At 40.8% G+C, this 24,353-nt stretch overlaps 1 protein-coding gene and 1 long non-coding RNA gene across 4 annotated transcripts in view; both read left to right on the top strand.

Annotated features, from left to right (window-relative positions):
* Window positions 1-5,236, top strand: part of LOC144615100 (uncharacterized) — a 50,653-nt gene extending 45,417 nt beyond the window's left edge. Inside the window, exon 4 of the long non-coding RNA XR_013553522.1 lies at window positions 5,110-5,236. This is a non-coding gene — a long non-coding RNA (uncharacterized LOC144615100). The remainder of the gene's footprint in view (window positions 1-5,109) is intronic.
* Window positions 1-24,353, top strand: part of ST18 (ST18 C2H2C-type zinc finger transcription factor) — a 258,776-nt gene that overhangs the window by 8,752 nt on the left and 225,671 nt on the right. The gene's annotated exons all lie outside the window — the stretch shown is intronic.

The raw sequence follows: 24,353 nt of genomic DNA, 5'->3' as shown, positions 1-24,353 counted from the left end.
TGTGTATGACAAGTCACTTCTCTTTTGATGCTTTCAAAATTCTCTCTTTGTCTTTTGCTAATTTGACTATAATGTATCTTGGTGTTGATCTCTTAGAATTTATTCTGCTTGGAGTTTGTTGTGCTTTTTGGAGGTGTAGATTCTTATCTTTCATCAAATGGAAGGATTTAGCCATTTTTTCTTCACTCTTCTGCATGTGTTATGCATACGTTAGTCTACTTAATGGTGTCCCACGTATCTCTTGGGCTCTGTTCATTTCCTGCCATCCTTTTCTCTTCCTGATCCTCAGATTGAATAATCTCAGTTGTTGTATATTCAAGTTCACTGATTCTTTCTTCTTTCTGATTAAATGTGCTGTTGAACCCTTGTAGTGAATTTTGCATTTCACTTATTATATTTTTCAACTCCAGAAAATTTCTGTTTGGTGTCTTTGATGATTTCTATCTCTTTATTGATGGTTTCTATTTGGCAAGACTTACTGTCTTCATTTCTTTTGGTTCTTTGTTTAGGTTTCCTTTGGCCCTTTGAACATATTTAACTTTTGAAACCATTGTCCCAACAAAGAAAACTCACGACCAGATATTTTCACTGGTAAATACTACCAAACATTTACAGAAGAATTAACCCCAATACTCTTTAAACTCTTCAAAAAAATTGAACAAGAGGAAACATTTCCAAATTAATTTTGAGGCCAGCTTTATGCTGATACCAAATCCAGACAAAGACACCACAAAGAAAGAAGATTACAGGCCAATCTCCATGATTAACATTGATGCAAAAATCCTTAATAAAATACTAGCAAACTAAATTTAACAGCACATTAAAGGATCATACAATGTGACCAAGTAGAATTTACTCTCTTTGATGCAAGGGTGGTTTAACATACACAAAGTAATTCATGTAATAGGCCACATTAACATATCAAAAGACAAAAATCATATGATCATCTCAGTAGATGCAGCGAAACATTGGACAAAGTTCAACACTGATTCATAATAAAACTCTCAACAAAGTGGGGTTAGAGGGAACATACCTCAACATCAATAATGGCCCTATATGACAAACCCACAGCTAATATACTCAATGGTGAAAAACTGAGAGCTTTTTCTTTAAGATCAGAAACAAGACAAGGGTGTCCACTCTCACCACTTTCATTCAACATAGTACTAGAAGTCTTAGCCACAGCAATCAAATAAGAAAAATAAGCAAAAAGCATCCACATTGGTAAGGAAGAAGTTAAACTTTGTGATAGTTTGTGATAACATGATAGTACATAGAAAACCTTGGGGCATCTGGTTGACTCAGTTGGTTAAGTGCCTGACTCTCGGTTTCATTTCAGGTTATGATTTCACAGCTTCATGAGTTAGAGCCCTGCCTCGGGCTCTGTGCTAGCAGTGTGGAACCTGCTTGGGATTCTCTCTCTCCCTCCCCAACTGCTCGCCGCTCCCAGTGTCTCTGACTCTCTCTCTCTCTCAAAAAAGAACAAAAAACAAAAACAAAAAAAAAACATTAAAAAAAAAGAAAACCTTAAAGACTCTGCCAAAAAACTATTAGAAGTAATAGATTAACAGTGAAGTTTCATGATACAAAATTAATATACAGAACTCTGTTGCATTCCTATACACCAAAAACAAAGTAGCAGAAAGAAATATTGAGGAAATAATTCAACTTACAATTGCACCATAAAGAATAAAATACCTAGGAATAAACTTAACAAGGGAGGTGAAAGACCTATACTCTAAAACCTATAAAACATCAATGAATGAAACTGAAGATGACACAAATTGAAAGATATACCATGTTCATGGATTGGAAGAATTAATATTGTTAAAATGTTCATAATACCCAAAGCAATCTCAGATTCAGTAATTTCCCTGTCAAAATATGAATAGTGTTTTTCACAGAACTAGATTTCACAGAAAAGTTTAAATGCCACAGATCTCACTGCAGATCAGCAGCTTCTTTAATCACCAAGCTTTCCTCTTATATGTTGTATGTTTTGGGCCGGATTCTAGAGTTCTGTAAAAGTTGATTCTGGCATTTTTTTTCTCCCAGCTCATTGATTGTCTTTAGGAGGGATGGAACTCTGGAGTTCCCTAGGCTTCCATTTTAAGTCTAGCTTTTTAGCTTCTTCTTCTTTTAATGATATTTACTGTCATCATTCACAAATGTGGATATCCTAGCACACAGATCCTCTTTCTGTTTGTATTCTTGCAAACTGCTCCTCTTTTGTAATCCTGGGGAGGAGGTCCACACAGGCCCCAGAGGCAGGTTCAGAGCCATTAGGTAGGCAATTCCATATGTCTAGTTACCAGAGCATGGTCTAGAGGGGAGGGTTCTGGCTCCAAGTGGGAACATCATTTTGGCCTGTAGATTCTTGCTAAGGAGGGGGGATGTGGGTGTGTACAGGCAGAGAAGAAACTAGATCTTTCCTAAATCTAAGAGTAGGCTGGGATGTCCATACTTCTGTATGCACGACCCCTAACCATGTGGGAGGGGAAGGGATGGGCCCAGTAGTTCTGTGTTCTTGACACCCTTGTAGAGTCTTGAGGAGTCTGAAAATTCTCCTTTTGAACATGGCCTTCTATGCACATAGGAAAGTATAGTTCTTTTTTTTAGTGTTTATTTATTTTTGAGAGAGAGTGAGAGAGCTCAAGCAGGGGAGAGGCAGAGAGAGAGGAGACAGAGGATCCAAAATGGGCCCTGTGCTGACAGCAGTGATCTCAATGCAGGACTTGAACTCACAAACCGCAAAATCGAGACCTGAGCCAAAGTCAGATGCTCAACCGAGTGAGCCACCCAGGTGCCCCAGGAAAGTGTAGTTCTTAATGCAGGAGAGTGGAACATATTTTAATTAACAGATTCATAACTTTAAAATATTTAGATATGTGAGGAGCCTGTATTTGTGGTCTTGCACCAAGCATTGCCAGGTTATAAGTGGGCTGTGTAGAGATGTTTGTCTTGGACCCTCTGAAGTTTGACACTGTTGATCTCTCTCTCTCTACCTTGCTGTACTTCTTCATGGGGCATCAGGGACACCATACTCTTGAGTTTCCTCCTATGTCACTGGTAGCTTTTCTCACTTTCCTTTCTCACCAAGTAACATTGGAGGGCTCCAGGACTCAGTCCTTTGTCCTTGTCTCTTTTCTATCTACACTAAAAATTTTTTTTTAATTCTTATTTATTATTTTTGAGAGAGAGAGAGAGAGAGAGAGAGTGCACAGGGGAGGGGCAGAGAGGGAGGAAGACACAGAATCTGAAGCAGGCTCCAGGCTCTGAGTGGTCAGCACAGAGCTTTACATGGGACTCAAACTCACGAACCGTGAGATCATGACCTGAGCTGAAGTTGGACACCCAACCGGCTGAGCCACCCACGTGCCCCTCTATCTACATTTCTATTGTTAGATCCCCAAATCAGACTTCTCTTCTGAACTCAAACACAGTATATCCACTTGCTTCCTCAAGGTTTTCACTTGGTTGTCTAATAGACATCTCAACTTTGTCTGATGGATAAGACACCTGTTCAACCTCAATTAAGGACAGTCTATTCTTCTGGTTATTCAGGCTTAAAATATTCTTTTTTTTTAAAGTTTATGTATTCATTTTGAGACAGACAGAGACAGTGTGAGCAGCGGAAGGGCAGAGAGAGAGGGAGAGAGAGAATCCTAAGCAGGATCCTCACTGTCAGTGCAGAGACTGATGTGGGGCTTGATCTCACAAACCATGAGATCATGACCTGAGCCAAAATCAAGAGCTGGACACTTAACTGACTGAGCCACCCAGGCGCCCCTTAAAATATTTTCTTGACTCTTCTTCCTGTCTCTCATACTACACCCAGTCATTCAGGAAATTATCTTGGCCTTGACCTCAAAATCCTGTATTTTGGATCTTACCACTTCTCACAACCTCACTAGCATTACCCTGGTCCAGGTTACCATCACGACTTTTCAGATTGCTGCTAGAGCCTTCTGACTAGACATCCAGGTCCTACCCTCATCCACTACAGCTATAGTGATTCTGGTAAAGCTAAGTCAGATTGTGTCACTCCTCTTCTCAAAATATCTAATGACTCCCCATTTCATTTAGAGTAAAAGTGAAGGCCCTTTCAGTAGTTCATAGGTGAGCATATCACCCAGTTCTGGCCAGTGAGAACCAAGTATAGGAAACTTATTCAAACTTAAAGAAGGTGGGTTCTCTCTTTGGTGCTGGATTTGAGGCTAGAGGATAAAAGCCTGGATTTGGAGGAAGGTATTTGCCAGGTGGGGTTGATCTGCCTGGGATGGAAATGCAGAGAAAAATGGCTGAGAGACACAGAGATACCTTCTGGACTGTGCAGCTTCATTACAGGCCAATAAGTAACACTGCTTGGCTTAAAGCAGATGCGTAAGGAATTGTGTTTTCTATCTTCTGAAACCAAGACTCTTGACTAAAACAGGGTGAAGGAAGAGGCAGAAATTGACATTCACCGAGCATTCTCTTTTGGTTGGACATTATGCTCGGTGAGTTACACTAATTATCTTATTATATTCAATCATTCCTTCTCTTATTTGTTTACAGTTTTAGTCCATTTCCCTTACCTATAATTATCTTTCCATTCTTCTCTGGGAAATGCTTTAAAACACCTGATCAAAACTCTTATTTCCATCAAAATACATTTACTTTGAATCCCATTAATATTCATGTAAGTAGTTCATTTCTCCATGTTAATTCCTAGTTGCTCATACATTTTTTTGTGTGCATTTATGAGAGTGTGTTTCTATTTAGACTGGAGACTTTCTGGTACCAAAGACAATACCTTGTATTTCTTCTTTATCCCATCTCATCATCTAGTACCGTTATTTATTTTTCCCAATGGACTTCTCACATATTATTTGTTAAAAATATTATTTGCAACAGGATACTACAGTTTTTATGGGTGCTTTAAAATAATTTATTTACAATAAAGCATTTAAGAAAGATTATGTTTATTTTACACTTCTAGAAATTTAGACAAAAACATGTAAAGTGCTGAGAATAATGCTAGGTATATGATTAAATAATAAATATTGTTGTTGTTGTTGATGTTGTCTAAGAACTCTCCCACATTGGCATTTTCTATTTGTCTTACAGCACATAATTCTGTCTTATGATATGCCCATGTACGAGTACATCTTACTCCATATAGTATACAACAGACCTCTTGAGGCTGGGCCACTTGTCCTGTGAGTGTTAAGGGAGCACAGTGTGGAAGAGTGGAAAACACGTGAGCTTATTTTATTTTTAAATTTTTTTTCAGGATTTAATTTAAATTCTGCTGAGTTAACATACAATGTAATATTCGTTCCAGGTGTACAATTTACTGATTCATCTCTTATATACAACACCTGGTGCTCATCACTAGAAGTGCCCTCCTTAATCTCCATCACCTATTTCACTCATCCCCCTACCCGTGTCCCCTCTGGTAACCATCAGTTTGTTCTCTGTAGTTAAGAGTCTGTTTCCAGGTTTGCCTCTTTTTTCCCACCTATGTTCATCTGCTTTGTTTCTTAAATTTCCCTGGAACATGGGCACTGTGTTTTCTTATTCAACATATTTTATTCCCAACGCCTGGCAGATAGTAGTTGCTCTCGAAATTCTTGCCGATCCAAACCTCTTAAGCGTCTTATGTCTATCTTCACCTGGAAAATCGTTCTAGACTTGTCTGAAAGAGTTCATTAAGCTGCTGCTGTTACTTTCACTTAAAATAAATTCATATATATGAATATATAGAAAGAGGATGCACACATAGATTCCGGGAAGCATGAGCATTGTGTATCTTTAAAACCCTGAACGTTCTGTGGGATTCATGACCATGTTTTTCCTTGTTTAATGAAAAAGTAGACCCACTGGAAGATGCCGATGTATCTGTACTCACTCTGTTGCTTGAGTATTGAGAAAACCTTTCATCAAGCAACATGTGGGTGAATCAAGTGCTTCCAGAAACCAGAGTCTCATGGCCTTGCTGGAGCCAAGTGCAGCTCAGGCTGACTTTGTCTCCATTGTCTCTCCATCACATCCCTCTCCTCAAGAGTCACTTTTAGCAGACATCGTGAACTGTGCCAAAGCATATGGGTGTACCAAGAGGTGGGGGGCAGGTGCTCTGTTTGGCATCTGAACCTGCCAAATAGACTACACTTTGCATTTCTGGCTCTTTCACGCATCCAGTTTCCAACTCTAAGAGCTCCGCAGGTTTAGGTTTTCATCAAAGCCACAGGTACATTGTTTTTCTGAATTTCCATCACTGCTACTTGAATACATTTTTTTCTGATTCCTATAAAATTGATTCCAGTGTTTAACATCTATTCAGACCAGCGATTGAATTAGCCTCCTCAGACTCTGTGACTGTGTGACATAAAAATTATTTGTTTTCTGTACAGCCTTTAGATTCTAGGTTCCTAATTGATTATTCTTTGTTGTGACCCACCCCAAGAGTCAAGCCATTTTGCCTCGAAATGAATCAACTTAGATTAATGGAGTTCTAATTTGAAGATAAAATCAGTTGGCCTCCAAAATCTTCGCTCACTTCCATGCACACAGATACTATGACAAATATGTGAAGAGCGCATTTGACTTTGAAAAGCTTTTTCTCTCTCCCACTTGAGGTAGTATAAGTAGCATTAGTTCCACTTGACAAGACAATCCAGGCACGTGTTTGCATTCAGAATTATACAGAAGATATGTAAAAAACGATGTCAAAGATGGCAATTAGAAAGGATGCCCTTATGTTACGAGGGTGCTGGTATATCTTAGTCTCACTGATTCAACATGTATTTATTGCCCTCCACTGAGGTAAAACACACATGCAGTTAGGCCTTTGTCTTCAAAGAATCTGTCAATGATAATGTGGTAGCAAGGAGTAAGTGGAAAAAATTACTAATAGGTCTGAAAAGTAAGTCAAAGTCCTCTAGAGATTTAGCAGAGGTGACACTTCTCATCGATTGTGGGAACCTTCCTGGAGGAAGGATCACTTGAAAAGAGAGTTTATTGTTTTCCCATTTCATCAGGGGTTGAGCTACTTCAGGGTCACACTGAGTTGTTCTGAAGTAATCCATTTTGTGCCATGTTTGCTCTTCTACCAAGTAGTGCCTCAGAGAATGGATATATTTTGATATTCATTTATGAAACAGACATTTCTCAAGCATCTACTTGGAGGTGCCAAGACAGACATATTTTCTGTCGTGGCTCTGAAGACCCTTGTATTTCTTGGGGCCAGCAGTCGAAAAGCAGATAAATATGAAAATAACAAGTAAAGATGGAGTAAGTGCTGTGATGAAAGTTCAAGAGAGAATTGTCCAAAGGCCCTGTGTCTTTGCCCTCCCCACCTCATCTGGGAACACGCAGGATTGGCTGTAGTCTATCTCAGAAGTTTGAAATGAGTTTTCAAGACTTAGAAAATGAGTACATTTGATTTGGTATGGTCATGTTTGCCAAACAAAGGGTTGCTGTCCTTCATTTCACGTTAAAATAGTGATGGTAAAAAGTGCCTTCTGATATTTCCATAATGCCTAATTCTCTAGCTGCGTGGGTCTCCACTCTATGGATCTGACCCTGTGTATTTATACCCAGGATATCGTAGTTTGTCTCAAGGTCAAACGCATCACAGAAGTTTATTTGCCCTGGGTGTTTAGAAGACTCTTTCTGGGGCAGTGATCGATTGTGTTCCTTTTCCCCTAGTGGACTATAATGATTAGAACATTGAATAAGAGCTTCTAACAGAATAAGGTGTTTTTATGTTTTGTTTTGTTTTTTTTTACAAGTTTATTAATTCATTAGGTAAGAACCTCAATGGATATTTTAAAAGACAAACTTCTGCTTTTCTGTCTTTAGAGAACTAGGTGGACATTGTCCCTCCAAATTCATTGCCCACGCTGCTCCCCTTGAACCCCACCCTGTCTTCCCTGCTCCTTCTTCAGATTTCAGGTCGGGTTCTGTGGATGAGAGCCTGGAGAATGGGAAGGGGGTGAAGTTGGTGTCTTTGGCCCCTGAATGCCTCTGGCAAGAGCTGCCATGGAAAGTGTGTACTTCTTCCAGAAGTCACAGCTCCTCTTAGGAAACCTCCCCAGGGAGCTGCCCTCTTCCCCCACTCCTTCATGCTCTATTTTACTCACCCCTTACCATTTCCCCTACCCTGCTCACACCTTCACAGTCTCTTAACACTCTTCAAATTATCCAGTTTGAGTGTACCATCTGTTTCCCACCAGGGCCCCTACCGATACACAGGAAAACTAGATTCGTGAGTTGAACTACTTATTTGTGCTGGAAATCAGAAATTTATTTTATTTTGGCCTCTGCAAATCAGTTTCTACTTAATATTCTTCCTTTCTTTTTGCCCCAGGAAACAGAGTTAAATGACAATTTCATTTCAATTAAAAAAACATTATAATATGAGGTCATGACCAGTTTGTAGTCTGCTTGTTGGGATGGGCTCAAACTCTACGAAACATACTTTTGAGTAAGTTACAGTGTTTAAAAAATGGAGTGATACACTCACATATTTTATTGGTTAGCAATCAATTTAGCCGAGAGAAGCAAAGACCCAACATAACAGTGACCGATCAAGACAGAAATGAACTTCTCAGCTTCATAAAATGTAGGATGCTGATAGTCCAAGATAAAAATGACAGCTTCATTCTTCAAAGCCCTTGGGGGCACAAACTGTCCACCATTTCTCCAGCCAGGAGGAAGAATAAGAGGCAAAGAAGAAAGGAGAGTCATGATGCATGTCAGTTGTTCTTAATAAAGATGCCCATGCCACTTCTGCTCTAGTGTCATCCAGTGCAAAGTCTCATGGCTGCAGCTGCCATTGAAGCTGAGGGACACAGTCTTCATTCGGGGCGGCCACTTATCCAGCTCCTACTACCCAACTGGGGTTGCTGAATGGTTTCTATAAAGAGCACGACAGAAATTAGTTTAGGTCTTGTGGACTACATCCAGTGTCTGGTTCTCCTCCTCCTTCTTTGTCTCCTTTTTAGCTTCCCGTTTCCTCTGTTCCTTCTTTTTCCTTCTTCACCTCCTCCTCCTTCTTTCCCTTCTTCTTCCAACTCCTTAGAAATATAAAAACTCTTCTTAGCTCATGGGCCACCCCAAAACAAGTTTCAGTCCAGATTTCACTCAGAAAGTGAAGTTTGCCATCCTCTGCCATAGAAGAAGGGGAGACTGGGAATACCTAGCGGTCTCTGCATTTGTGGGCTGTTAGGATAAGCTCAGTGCTGAAACAGGTGACTCCCAGATTTCACCGGTTTAATGCAATGAGTTGATTTCTCTGTCACATCACAGTCCAACGTGGACTGGTAAAGAATGTGTGTGAGGAGGGGCTTCTGTGCCCTGTGTGGTCATTCATGGAGCCCGACTCCTCCCACTGAGTTGTAGGCACCCTCTGTGTTCAGCTGGTACAAGAGGAGACCGAGAGGAGAGAGAAGGTATGCGTACCCTGAACTGTTGATACAGATCATATTCCCTGAACGGCTGATACATACCATATTCATTGGCAAGACCTGTCCCCTGCAGCCCTTCCCCACCTGTACGTGTAAAGGGCCTGGATTCAAGACCCATTTCAGAAAAGAGTTTGGTGCTCCAAAAGAGGGGGGTATGTTGTTTAATGATATGGCTCCTTAGTTTCCTCATCTATACAATGAGGAATGTATTACTACCCATTTTATACATACTTTATTTTATTTTATTTTATTTCATTTTATTTTATTTTTTTAACGTTTATTTATTTTTGAGACAGAGAGAGACAGAGCATGAACGGGGGAGGGTCAGAGAGAGGGAGACACAGAATCTGAAACAGGCTCCAGGCTCCGAGCTGTCAGCACAGAGCCCGACGCGGGGCTCGAACTCACGGACCATGAGATCATGACCTGAGCTGAAGTCGGCCACTTAACCGACTGAGCCACCCAGGCACCCCAAACATACCTATATTTTAAAGATGTAAGTCAGTTCACATAAAGAATTTAGACCAGTATGTGGCCCACTGGCAGTGCCATTTTAAGAAGGGACTCTACACAGTGATGAATCTCACAGCCTCTGAAGCCAGACTAGGTGGATTTGAGCCCAGGCTCCTCCATTTGTCCCAGATCCCTCCATAGATCCCTCCAGGTGGGTCCTTTAACATATCTTGTGTTGAGCTCTTCATTTTTCTTTTACAGTTGTTATAGGAATTAAATACATAAATATATAAAAGTACTTAGAATAGAGCCTGGAACATAGGGAGTAGTCATTAAGGGTTGACTACTAGTATTGCTCTGTATATTTTTATGAAATTAATTTTTAGACTATGTATTGACTCCCCAACAGAAAAGACAAGGAGTGGTCACCGTTCTCTCTCCTCCTCTTCTCCCCTCTTTTCATACCAATGTTCAGTGATGACATTTTTAGCTCTTCTTATAGTTACCTTTGACAGTTCACCCAATTCATTTGAGGTGCTCTTTCTGTTCCATCACCTTTTGCCTTTTTCTGTTGACTCCCTTCTTTATAACGTGAGAAGCGGCCCTTCTACCTTCTCCTCCACTGTCCTGTCTTCCACGATCCATTTCCCATCAGCATACACTGTTAGGATGGCTGAGATTGTACATGTGTACATGCCATCTGCATGCACGAGTCTTCCTTGCCTTGTTAATGGATTTATGATAAAAGGTGAAAAGTAATAAGCACTATTTATGTCATTATAACCCCACAAATAGTTTTATTTTAGGCCAAGAGGCACTGTGCAGGCACTATGCATCTACCTGCCTGTGCCAAATGCCCTGGTTCTCTAAGGAGATTGTTTCCAGTATTAAGGTCAAATCAACTCTTTTCTTACATACACTCCCCTTTTTTTCCCTTAAAACGAAACCACAGCTTAACCACAGTTGTTTAGTGGGACTGTGGGTCTTTTCTATATTTTTGGCCTTTTCAGAATTTCTGTGTGCTTCCCCCCCCCCCCCCCCACACTCCAGTCATTCTGTTTATTTTATCTACTCTCTTTTCCTGGCAGAGATGATTCTTCCTCCCACCGCTTTTTCCTACAATTGCACCATTCATTCTATTCAGCCATACTGTCTCTGACCCCCTGATCCTTTACCTATCTAAAAATGTCTTCATGGAACTTTCACTCTGGAATAAAGTTTGGTTGGAGGTAAAATTCCAGGTACAAGTTATTTTTCCTCAAAGCTTTTAAAGTATTATCCTACTAACTTAGCAACGGTGTGGCCAATGAGGAGTCTGACGCACTTGTATTTGTCATTACTTGGCAGTTGACTCCCCACCCTCACCCCCACCCTCCACGGGAGCTCTTAGTGCTCTGAAATTTGACAGTCATGAGTCTGGGTTTCAGCATTTTTCATCTATTGAACTTTGGGCCTTTGTAGTCTGGAAATTCAACTCCCCCATCACTATGAGAAATTCTTTTCTGTTATTTTTTTGCCCTCACTTTCTTAGTTTGTTTTTCTAAGGCTCTTAGCTGAATATTGCATCTATTGAACCGGTCTCATTCATATTTTCCATCTTTTGTCTTTTTCCTTTATGTAACAGAGAATTTCCTTTTTCTTGACTTTATGTTTTAGGCTTTCTCTTCACATTTTTATTTCAGCAATTCCATGTTTAGCTTTTAAGACTTTCTGCTTATTTTCTTATTTTAAAAAATTTTACATATAATCTTTATCCTCTTGTATGGAGCCAATAATTCACTTAACATCTTCTTTTTTAATGTTTAGTTATTTATTTTGAGAAAGAGACAGAGACAGAAACAGAGACAGAGAGAGAGAGAGAGAATCCCAAACAAGCTCCACACTCCCCATGGAGCCCAACGTGGGGTTCCATCTCACAACCACAAGATCATGACCTGAACCGAAATCAAGAGTCAGATGCTTAACCAGCTGAGCCATGCGGGCGCCCCACTTAATATCTGTAACTTTATTATATAGCATATTCACTTTTTAATTTCTGTACCCTGAATTTACTCTATTTCCTCTGGGGTCAGTTTTTTTTAACTTGTATATTTAGTCTTTTTCCTACAAGATCGTTTTCTTATGGGGCTAATGATCTGTTTGTATTTTATTGGGTAGACAATGTACCTTTTCTTTGCTATTGCATATTTAACATTTAAAAAAATCTTTATTCTTTTTTTGAGATTCTGTGTAGAATTGGGAAAGGAAGGGTTTAATGATTATGAATCTTTGCTTTTTGGTGAGGAGATAAGAAATGGTTAAGTTGATGGTCCTACCAAATGCCAGGACAGGAAGGGTCTTTTTTCTGGAAGTAGAGTTACATGCATTAGAATGCTTGGATCTTCCCAGGCACTTTATTCAGATTCCTCAGAGAAGAGCTGTTATATTTTAGCCTGACTGGAAATTTCAGCTGCTTACACTCTGTGGGCACAGTTGGAGGAGTTTGGGTGGTGATGGGAGCCACTGATGTAGCTGATCTGAATTAAAGATGTGATCTTACCCTTATTTCTTACTCCTGTTCACACCTCACCTGTCACTCTAAGACTGTGGAGTTTGTCAGAGATACTTGGCCAGACCTCTTCTGCAGCCCCCTGATCACAGATCCTAGGACATAGTCTTCTCCATGCATTTTGTGCATCAATCCCCTCCCCTCAACTTTTCATCTCCCAGAAATGTGTTGAAGTCGTCGCTGATTGGCAGACCCCTCTCCGGTTACCTTTTATGTTCTTTGCATTCCTCTTATCAGCTTTAACTTTCATTTAATTGGGGTGTCAGGAAAGGTAAGAGGCAAATCCCGCTGACTAGTTTGTTTTCTAGAGTTAGAAGTCTAAAGTATCTTTTTCATTGAAAAACAAGTGATGTTTTTTTCTCGTTCAAGAATTAAAGATTACAAAGGGGTGCCTGAGTGGCTCAGTTGGTTATAGGTCCAACTTTGGCTCAGGTCATGATCTCACAATTCGTGAGTTCAAGCCCTGTGTCGGGCTCTGTGCTGACAGCTCAGAAGACCCTGGAAGCTGTTTCGGATTCTGTGTCTCCCTCTCTCTCTCTGCCCACATTCTGTCTGTCTGTCTCTCTCAAAAATAAATAAACACTAAAAAAACTTTTAAAAAGAATTAAAGATTATGTTATAATTCTCTATATATTGAGACAACATAGTATATTACCCAAGTACATGAGCTTTAGAGTCTGAGTAACTTAAGTTCAGATTTTGTAACTGCCACATTTGTGCATCTTGGACTTCTTGTTTGTAAATGGGAATAATAAAAAAATATATATATACATACATACCTTAGAATCAAAGGGTAGAATAAATATAAAGCAATAAACACGGTTTCTGACCCATGGAAAGCTTTGCATAAAATTAGCTATATTATCATTTGTTAAATCCTTTTAACTTTTAAAGTTAAATATATATGTAAACTACATGTTCTGGTATGTTATTGATTAAAATCATCTTTCATTAGAAGTGGCAGTTATTATATGGGATTTTAATCAGGTTTAATATATTGCACCAAGGAGATAAGACAGTCTCCAAAGGTCTTGTTTAAAATGAAATTATTTTAACATTTCTCTACGTCTTCAAAAAAGTTAAGACTCTAGTACTTTGTTACACAAACTCCGTATTAGCTTTGGGGAAAAGAATAAGGTTTCTTTTATGATATCTGGCTATTAAATGGCTTAAATGTTTAGAATGCTTTGGGGGCAATTAAAATTACACATAAAAGGAGTCTTAATAACTTTTTGATAATAACAAAAGTTCTGACTAAATTTAAATTGATTTTGTGCCTTAGTATTAATAGCTGTACAGCTATTATACAGCTATTAATGATGATACAGCTATTATAATTACAGCTATTGTAATAAATGAGGGAATTATTTTACTGGTTAAGCATTACATTATCATCTGCATAAAATGGTAATTTTTTTTGCTCCTTGAAAATACTTTATTAGCATATCCATACTGTGTGTTTATGTTAGCTAAGAAGAGAATACCTTCTCAATAGAATGTATTTCCTTTAATGTAGCAGGAAGTATTAACACTTTGAAGTGAAAAGATAATTGGCTACTTAAAATACATTTAAAAGTATTTGAAGCATGTGGAGTCTGGATTTTAAAAGAAACATTTTGCAAATCTGTAATTAAATGAGGTAATCTCATTCTTCTACTTGTTAGCTTGTGAAGCAGTATTCATCTATCAGAAATTGTTGACTCATAGCCGTGGTTTTAATCCCTTTGGTGATACCTTTACTTCACTTACAAATGACTCTCTGTGTGAAAGGTCACAGCCGATGTGTCCTATACAGTCCTTTACGGCCAGCGATGGTTCCACTGTGTGTGAGGGATTTGGGTTTTGGCCGTGGAGACATTGCTCCTAGGACTAATGGAACTTTTGTAAAGCCAGCACGGTCCCTACCGTTTGTTCTTCGGGGAGATTTTGTAACCAAGCTTTAATGATAGAGATGTCTATGGTTGGTACATTCAAGGACATCTTTCCCAGCTCTGTGAGTAAAAGATATGATCACCTCATATAAAGTAGGAAGGGGAGACGAGGAGCATGAACCTGAACAGTGCATCTGGGAGCAGTTCGAGGCACGGTGCTTTGTAAAATACGGTAGTAAAACCCGACTCTCCTGAAGCTTTATTGTCTGGCGGGTTAGTAATGGCCTGCTTTATTTCTGCACGCAGGGCATTCACTTCCACTCGGTGCCCCTACCTCTGCCCTGGCTAAAGAGCTTTCCTTCACTGAAAACTGATTTCGAACCCTCCCATCCCTTGTTTATCATGAGTATGTTTCCGTATCCCACTGACAAATAAAACACCTGCTTGCTTAGTCAGTGCAAGAGCTCTGGAGCTGTTGACATTTTGAGTCATTCTATTTTGATGAATACAGGTAACGTGTTTCCAGATTGCTGCCTCATCCATATGTCTCTCCCCCCCCCCCCCCACAAAAATGAAAGTATACCTTGTTCTTTAGTTTTACCAGTCACTTTTTTATGACACTTACAAAGGTCAGCATCAGAAATATTATCGCCGTGTGTTATATAGTTGTACAGGAGTGGCAGGGATAAACGTCTCATCTCTGGGATCTTGTAAAATGTTCTCAGGAGAAAGTAGCAAAATGAGGTGGATAAAGCAAGCTGAGTCCTGGGTTCTAGCTCTTTACTATTCAAAACGTGGTCCCTGGAACGGCAGCCTCAGTATCTCAGCGTCCGTTCGAAATGCAGCATCTCAGGTGCTTCCAAATCCGCCTCGTAGCAGTGCCTCGTAGGAGGTTCGTGTGTATGCTGAAGTTTTAGATGCACTGTCCCAGCTGACGGACTCACGGAGGTGGTCCTGGAAACCTTCGATAAGAGATTTTACAACATACTATCATAATACTCATGCCCTCATCCTCTCTGGAACGTTATCAGCACTCCACAAATGTTTGCTGAATGAACAAACAAAAGACCTAAGTTGCTCTTTAGCAACAGTTGTTGGTCTCCTAGACTGTGTTGGGCATTAGAGTTCTATGAAATCCCATAGAAGATCCTAGAGTTAGTCAGTATGTGTGTGTGTGTGTGTGTGTGTGTGTGTGTGTGTATCTTTCAGCTTCAATTTTTGTTCTGGATTCCTTCCTTGAATAAAGTTTCTTTTCTCTTTCTTGTTTGCCTCTGAGTATAGCACATTTTCAAAGAGGGTGGTCTTTGGAGAGCCTTTTCTTTAAATAACAGGAGGGTGGATATTCTTTTGCAGCTTATAGGGCATCCTGCCTCATGTTGGTGCCCTCCATTATGCCATCCATGATGGAGCTGGGAGTCCACGGGTCCCCGAGGCCGACCAAGGGAGCCACACAGAACCTTAGGTCTCATGTGTGGCACTGTAACGATGGGTGGGTAGAGCCAGGAGAATCTCATGAATCCATCTAGGGAGCGTGCATCCAGTGTATGTTCTCAGTCATAGCAAATTTCTGACCACAGACTTTTGGGGAATAACCAAAAAATCTGAACAACAGTCTAAATATTATGAAAATTCTAATGTTGGTCCTATAAACTGATGGGAGATTGTATCAGTCTAGACTGCTTTTTGTTCTCGGAAGTTACCTTAGGTAGAAAAAGCACCTTTCCTTTGCTGGGAAGAATTCTGGAGAATAGTACCAGAGTCTTGTTTGGAATCTGCCACTGCAAAGGCACTGGCACTCTTAACAAGTGATGTCACTATTTTCTGGGGCCCCTGGGGAATTCAAGTTAGGGAAGAGTATAAATTATAAGTATGCTGACAGCCTCTCTTATGGAACTTGACGCAAAGTTAAGACGTTTATTGTTTTCACAATCATAATGCAACCACTGTTTTAATCTACTGTGTTCATCTAGTTGTTAATATAATAAGCCATTGGATTCATAATGAAAGGACAAAATCTCAGTTTGCCCTACATCTCAATTAAGATGTGTCAGTCCAGATATTGTCGCTCTTCACAAATTGGTTAGTAAGCATGTGGCAGATGCTGTATTAGTTTTCTATTGCCTCCATAACAAACCACCACGAATGTAGTGGCTTAAAGCAACACAAGTTTGTTGCTTATAGTTTTGGAGACCAGAAGTCTGACAAGGACCCACTGGGTTAAAATCAAAGGGCTAGCAAGGCCATGTTTCTTCCTGTAGGCTCTGGATAGGCTCTGCTTCCTTGCCTTTTCAACTTCTACAGGCTGTCCACTTTCCTTGGTTCACGACCCCTTTCTTCACCTTCAAGGCCAGCAAGGGTAGATAGAGTCTTTTCACATCACGTCACTCTGGCCTCCTCCTATGGCCCCCTCTTCCACTTTTAGGGGACCCCGTGATTACACTGTGCCCACTTGGACAGTCTGGGATATTCTCCCATCTCAAAGTCAGTTGATGAGGAAGCTTAACCCCATCTGCAGCCCACCCTCCCCTTGATTCCCCTGTGCCGTGTAAGCCAACATACTCCCAAGGTTCCAGGGATTGGGACGTGGACGACTGAAAGAGGCGAATATTCTACCTACCACAGAGATTTGGGAAGAAATGATCTCAAAGTCTTAGCGAATTTTTAGATATTTTTAGGTTACTTTCTTCAGTTTCTTAAGAAGTCAAGACCTATAATTTGCGTCTTTTTCAACTCCTCGTCAACCATTTCGTCCTGGTGATTTGCCAGGCAAAAGGGCTTTGCCTCCTCTCTTTCTGTGTGATTGATTTCCGGATCCCCAAAGTAAACAACAACAAATAAACACACTTTTATCAGAAACGGATTGTAATGCATCTGTGTGTCAATCTGGGATGTGTGTCTAAGCTACACCTTTGCCATGTGCGCTGCAGGGGGGAGTTAGGTTGGGGGCACTTGGGAGAGAATAGACTTCCATTGTACTCAGCACGATCTAGGGCAACTGCTAGTGTAATGCACTCTTACATTTTTATACTTTTGGTCCGGGGATTCCAGGAAATCTTACGTTTTCAGTTATGCTTATCTTAAATTCAAGAAAGGGATACGAAGTACTGTAGCCTTGAGGTGTTGCTCGGAAGCTCCCTGCTAATTGTTCTCGAGGTTCCTTCTAGGACACTGTATTCTTTGACTCTTCTCACCGTACCGATGAATTCAGCGGCAATGGGAGACATGTTTTTAAGTTGTGCTTTGGAAGCAAGTGGAGAACAAACAGCACCCTTCTTCCTGGGACAGAGAGCACCAGAGTATGTCATAAGAAATGTGGACTTTTGCAGGCGTTGAGAGAGGTGGTCAGGAAGAGGACAGATGACAAGGCGAAGGAAATCAAAGTGCTGTAGCAGCAGATGCTCTTTGGGAATCAACAGGGACGGCCCATTTCTGCTGGTTTTGGGTACACATGAAATTCCGTCCAGGTGACCTCAGAGGTCACAGACATGTAATGAAGAAGGTGGGAGTAGACTTTCTGAAACACAAAAATGTGGCTCTTGTTGATGTGGTCGTAGAGCCGCTTGTCTCTGCTTTTGCAGTATGGGAACCAAGTGGGTGAGGACCAGAGAAAGAAAAAGTGAGGATTTCTCTATTTATTCATGGGAATCAGAAACAAATCCAGCCTTTAGAACACCTCAAAAGCACACCAGTGAAATGTGCCAGGATTTGAAGACTCATTGTTGTGGACTTGATGATATTTCTGTGCTTTAGCTTTATGGAGAGTTTGAAAGAATTTCGATGTTGGAAAATGTCCTCTCTCCTTCTTAGAGTCGATGCTCAAAGTCTAGCTGGATAGGTCCACCCTAGCTGTGTGCCAAAAGATGAAATCATTTTTAAAATAGTTTTTTTTGTTTGTTTGTTTCAAAGCAGATTTACAATGTTAAATTGCCTCTACTTTGAGTTAGTAGCCACAAGAAATAAGACTTCCGAGAAGCCCTCTTATCTTACATGTAAACTAACCTCACTCCACGCAACTTAACACTTTACAGCAAAATTAATACAGGGTTAAAGGCAAAGCAGTGTAACTTACAGAGAACAGCAGTGGTAAAACATTATTTGGCAAATTATTTAAAATGTTCCTAATGCCAATATCAAAGGGTGAGAAAACTTAATAGGCGTAGGAAGAGAAGAGCAATTAAAGGTGTCAAAAGATCCACAAAAATCAGTAACATCCAAGCAGCTAAAATAGAATTTAAAAAGAGGTGGAGGAGGAAGGGAAAAATGACAGCAGTAGCCTCCATGTGGCCATGAGCAAGGGCCCCGGGCTGGCCCCAAGCTGTGCAAAGTGGGGATCCAGGGTGCTGGGGGAGTGAGCTGAGCTGCCCTTGGCCTCAGGCCACAGACCCTAGGCCCAGTGGCCTCCGTTGCGCTGTGTTCAAGTTCAGTGCCTCAAGGGGAAAAGCCAGGAGGTAAATCTGTCAAACTGAGATCTCCTGAGTGATGTCCAGACCTTTGTTGGAGGCAGGACTCTAAAGTAGTGCCCAAGGGCTGTCCCTCCTGCTGTCCATGCCTGGCATGATTTCTGGGGCTATGACTGGGATGGCATCGCCTCCTGTGATTAAGCTTTGTTGTGCAGCGCAGTGGTCGAGAGGTCACAGGGAGAGGAAGCAGGGCACGTGACAGATATTTTCCATTGTTGACTCTGAAGGTGGAAGGAGCCACATGGTAGGGACTGAGCATGGCCTCTAGGAGTTTTGGGGCATCCCCAGCTGACAGCCAGCAGGAGAACAGGGGTCTCGGGTTCAGCAGCAGGGGACCGAATCTTGCCATAGTCTGGCTGAGCATGGAAGAGACCCGCCCCCACCCCGGCCCCCACCAAGGCCCAGATGTGCCCAGATCCTGCCAGCACCTTGGTTTCAGTCTTGTGAGACCCCGAATGGAGAACCCAGTCACTCTGCATGGACTTCTGATCTAAAGAACCGTGAGCGAGTGCAAATGCATTGTTTTAGGTTGCTGAGTTTGTAGTAATTTGTGATGCAGCTGAGAAAAACTAATACACTCTCCACATTAATTTTATAAAGTAATGTTTCATTAATGGAAGCCATGAAACTCCTTTTCTGTCCCGAGTGTTTCTCTGTTATGACCAACTCATAAAGTGTTTGAAATACAAATTTTATATATATTTTTATTGTGCATTAGGAACCACCAGAAGATACGCCATTAAAAAAGAAATTCCCTGAAATTGATATAGCCATATTCCCTACATTTTAAAAAGTTCACCTGAGAATCACATTTTCTTTCAGAAGATGCTGTCCAATCCATGCTGACATTCTTTTTTTTTTTTTATAAAGTTTATTTACCTTGAGAGAAGGGGAGAGGGAGAGAGTACATGCACGCGAGCAGGGGAGAGGCAGAGGAAGGGAGAGAGAGAATCCTAAGTAGGCTGCACGCTGCCAGCACGGACCCCGATGCGGAGCTGAAACTCACGAACCGTGAGATCATGACCTGAGCTGAATTCAAGAGTGGGACGCTTAACCGACTGAGCCACCCAGGTGCCCCCATCCTGACATTCTTGCAATATGGATGTAGTCACCACATGTACAGGGCATGGAGTATAGTTGTACATCAGTTTGACCTTGAAATTTGGGTGACGGAGGGAAAACCCATTAGGTGGCAGCTAGTTACACTTAATCACATGACTGATGTTCACAGATTCCTGCAGGGTAACGCAGGGTTTTGTGCACCCCGTGTACCTAAGGCCCAGGTGCCCTGGGATGCAGTTTAGTGATGGCTTCACTGTAAATGGAGAAGGTTTTGGCATCCTTTTTAAATGCTATCAGCAATAAAGCTCATGGCTTACCCTGATCAAATGAGTTCCAAGTCAGCCGTACCCCACACACTGCTCATTGGCACTTTCGTGCTGCGTATGTGCAGAGACTGGGTACCGGAGTGACTATCTGGTGAATGGGGTTATAGAGATAAATAGCCCTTCTGCATCTTTTGACTCACTGGTGGGATCGTTTTCTTCTAAACCCATGTTCAAAGCGGATTTGGCTCCTTTCGTCTTTCCGCTCTTCCAGGGTGGAAAGACAGAAAGAGTACTTACAGTTTCCACTAGTAGACAGGCATAATAATAATCAAAGAACATGAAACTGAAGCCAAAGCCTTTGCCAGACTAAAAGAAACAAATTGCACCGAAAAATCATCCCAGACTTACTGGCTGCGGCCGCGGCAGCTCTTGTTATTGTATTTCTCAGCCCCATCTTTCTGTTTTTCTTATGGCAAATGTCACATTGTTGACTTTCCATCATGTAATGTCAGAAAGAATGATCATTAAGCAACCTTTTGAAAAACAAACATCTCTACTTGGTTCTGAAAGAGTTGGAATAAATAAATTTCTGAAAATGACTTCCCCGTATTTCAGTGGAGTGAGCATGTTAAAGTATATGTTATTCTGAAAGCAATGCTCGACTTGTTACAGACATTGCCTTTGTGTCAAAATCCTATAAAATGAAGGTATTTTAAAGGCAGGAAAAATATTTTATGCGTGGCTGAGGATTGTGACAGAGACTACAGAGGGGGCATAGCAGACGACACTCTGATGCGCAGGGCTCAGAACCCCACCTGAGTACATGGTCCTGGGATGGCGGAAGGCATCCCACCGCGTATGTGTTTTCTGTCATAAGAATTTCTTTCTGATTTCTAAAATCATTGAAATATAATTAACATACAATATTATGTTTGCTTCAGGTGTATAACATGATGTTTTGACAATTCTATACGTTATGTAATGCTCACCATGATAAGCGTGGTCACCATCTGGCACCGTATAAGGTTATTGCAATAGTGGGGCGCCTGGGTGGCTCAGTGGGCTAAGCGGCCAACTTCGGCTCAGGTCATGATCTCACAGTTCATGAATTTGAGCCCTGCGTCGGGCTGTGTGCTGACAGCTCAGAGCCTGGAGCCTGTCTTCGGATTCTGTGTCTCCCTCTCTCTCTGTCCCTCCCCTGCTTGTGCTCTGTCTCTCTCTTTCTGTCTCAAAAAATAAAACATTAAGGTTATTACAGTATTATTGATTGTATTCCCTGTGCTGTAGTTTTCATCCTACTGACTTATTTATTTTGCAACTGAAAGTTTACCTTTTAGTCCCCTTTATCTATCTCACCCAGCTCCCCCCGTCTTGACACCTCCTCTCTGGCAATTACCAATTTGTTCTCTGTATTTAGGAGTCTGGTATCTTTGTTTGTTCATTTCTTTTGTTTTTTAGATTCCACATGTAAATGAAATAGCATGGTATTTGTCTTTCTCTGCCTGGCTTATTGCACTTCGCATGATATCCTCCGGGTCCATCCATGTTGTTCCCAAATGGCAAGATTTTATTCTTATTTAAGGCTGAGTAATATTCCAGTATACACTGGAATGTGTGTGTACATACGTGTATGTGTGTGTGTGTGTGTGTGTCTGTGTGTGCACGTCTACTGGTATCTGCTTTATCCATTTATCTGTCAATGAACATGTAAGTTGTTTCCATATCTTGGTTATTGTAAATAATACTGCAATAAATCAATAAACATGGGATCCCATATATCTTTGCAAACTAGTAGTTTTGTTTTCTTTGGGTAAATACTCAGTAGTGATTTCCATAGTGGTTGTACCAGTTTATATCCCCGCCAACAGTGCACAAGGGTTTCCTTTTTTCTCATCCTCACCAACACTTACTGTTTCTTGTCTCTTTGATTCTGGCAGTTCTGGCTGGTGTGAGGTGATATCTCATTGCGGTTGTGACTTGCATTTCTCTAATAGCTGGGACGTTGAGCATCTTTTCATTTGCCTGTTGGCCATCTGTATGTCTTCTTCAGAAAAAATGTATATTCAGATCCTTTGCCCATTTTTTAATCAGCCTTTTTTTTTTTGGTGTTGAGTTGTGTAAGTTCTTCATATATTTTGGATATTAATCCCTTATTGCATATATCATTTGCAAGTATCTTCTCTCATTCAGTAGGTTGCCTTTTTGTTCTGTCATGAGCAGTTTACGTGGATCATTGACAAGCTAAAAAGGAAGATTTCAATAGGTCTTACTTGCTCCTCTTACCCCATCCCACTCCACTTTCACCCAGACAACACAGGAAACATATTGGAGGGCTTTTCCTAATTTTTTTTCTTCTCCAGTAACACTCATTGCTGTGATCCAGCTAACTACATTTATCTTGCCTTTCTTCTTGACTATGGAAGGCAGAAAGTTCAGATTTGGCTCCTGAGATGGCTCTGTGCATTTTGTTGTATTTTCACCTAAATAATCCAAGAAGTAAGGCTAATATTGATGAAGAATTCCATTCATTTCACTTTTGTTTATTAGTGACTTTTGATGTAGGAGTTAGTTAGGTGAGGGCATGAAAGAATGTTCTACAGGAAGGATGGACAGTTGGGACTGGAGAGGAGGAGAATGCAGTGGGAAATGAGGCAGGAGAGATAGGAGTGGCCAGATGGGCAAGACCTTGGGGCACTTAAAGATTATTGTCCTTATTCACACAGCAATAGGAGTGTCCTGAAGGACTTGAGTCTGGGGGTAAGAGGATCTGAAAGGAAAGAGCAGGAACCTAAGACAATCAGACAGGAGGATTTTCACAAGTCATAGCAGGAGGTGGTATTCTCTTGGACTTGGGAGAGATGCCAGGTTGTAGTCCTAGTTAGGTATTTTTGTCAACAAGATGGATGACAAATTGATTAAGGTAGATGGCATGAAGGGAGATGTCATAGAAGATTGCTGGGTTTTGGAATGGTTCTGTGATTCCCTGGAACTCAGAATCTTGGAAAATCACTTTAAAATTTTTTTTTCTTTTTTTTTGGATAAAGGGCTCACATTCCATTTTGGAGGTAGTAAATGTAGGGTTCATATTAGACAACCAGGTGATGTCCAGGAGGCACAAGAGAGCTGATGGTCATATCACCCAGTGGTATAAACATTTTTTTTAAATAAGGTAGAACTTTAGAAATAAAATTCTCTAGCATTTAGGCCAAAAAATCAGAAATTTGAGATCTCCAATTCAATTATCAAGGCTCTCTTTCCAAATACTGTAATCTTGTGCTTTATCCAACAAACTGTGGCAGCGTTTTAATTTCTGTGACCTCTGGAGAGAAAGAATTGGGGGTGGGGAGGGGGGGTGGGTAAATTGGCTCTGAAATAGCTCTGTGGGTTAGGGAGAGGAAATGGGAACTTTGGTAGATGAAGAGTTCCTTTGAGTTATGAGACATTGCTGAGGGAAATGAGTAATGTGGAGCAGGTGAGCTGGTCTGATCCAAACCTTGGAACTGTAACAGCGTACAGAGCCAGGGGTAGCTTTGAGAATACATATATTTCTCACAGCTCCCTTTGGAAAAGTCCCATAGTCCTCATAGACCTCAATGCCTGGGGACATATTTTAACAGAGTCTTAAAACTGGGCATGCTGATTTCCTAGAAAAATGTCTTATAAACCATGCGGGACTCGATCTCACGACTGTGAGAACATGACTTGAGCCTAAATCAAGAGTGGGACATTAAATCGACTGCGCCAACCAGGCGCCCCAAAAATGTCGTTTTAAGAACTTGTAAATCAGGGGAAATAAGGTGATTTCACATTTGAAATCATACCATCAATTGAAACAAAGGAAAACTAGAAAATAGATTTTGCTATTTTCAAACATGCTCTATTTTAGTGAAAATTTATTTATTTATCTATGTATTTCATTAAATCAGAGAATGAAGGAAGCAGGTAGAGGGAAGTCAATATTGTTAACGAAAGTATGGAAGAAGGTTTCAAATGATACTAAATTAGGTATTCTGTGACATCAAATATCTTGCGGAGACCATAAAATCAAATTTTAAAGGTAGAACAGGTGTTTGTCTTCAGGGACGTCGAAATACATTTTATCGCCCTACGTGAGAGAGCAAACAGCCTCTCTGGTGAGATCTGAGAGTTGCTGTATAGATAGACAACAAGGGTTTCTCTTGGGGTTGGGTGGCCCACTCTCCAAAAACCAGTTCCTTTCTCAGACATGGAGGCCATTGGCT

This window comes from Panthera onca, chromosome F2, assembly GCF_046562875.1.
Source record: "Panthera onca isolate mPanOnc1 chromosome F2, mPanOnc1 haplotype 2, whole genome shotgun sequence".
NCBI lineage: Eukaryota > Metazoa > Chordata > Mammalia > Carnivora > Felidae > Panthera > Panthera onca.
This window is presented reverse-complemented; position numbering and strand designations above follow the sequence as displayed.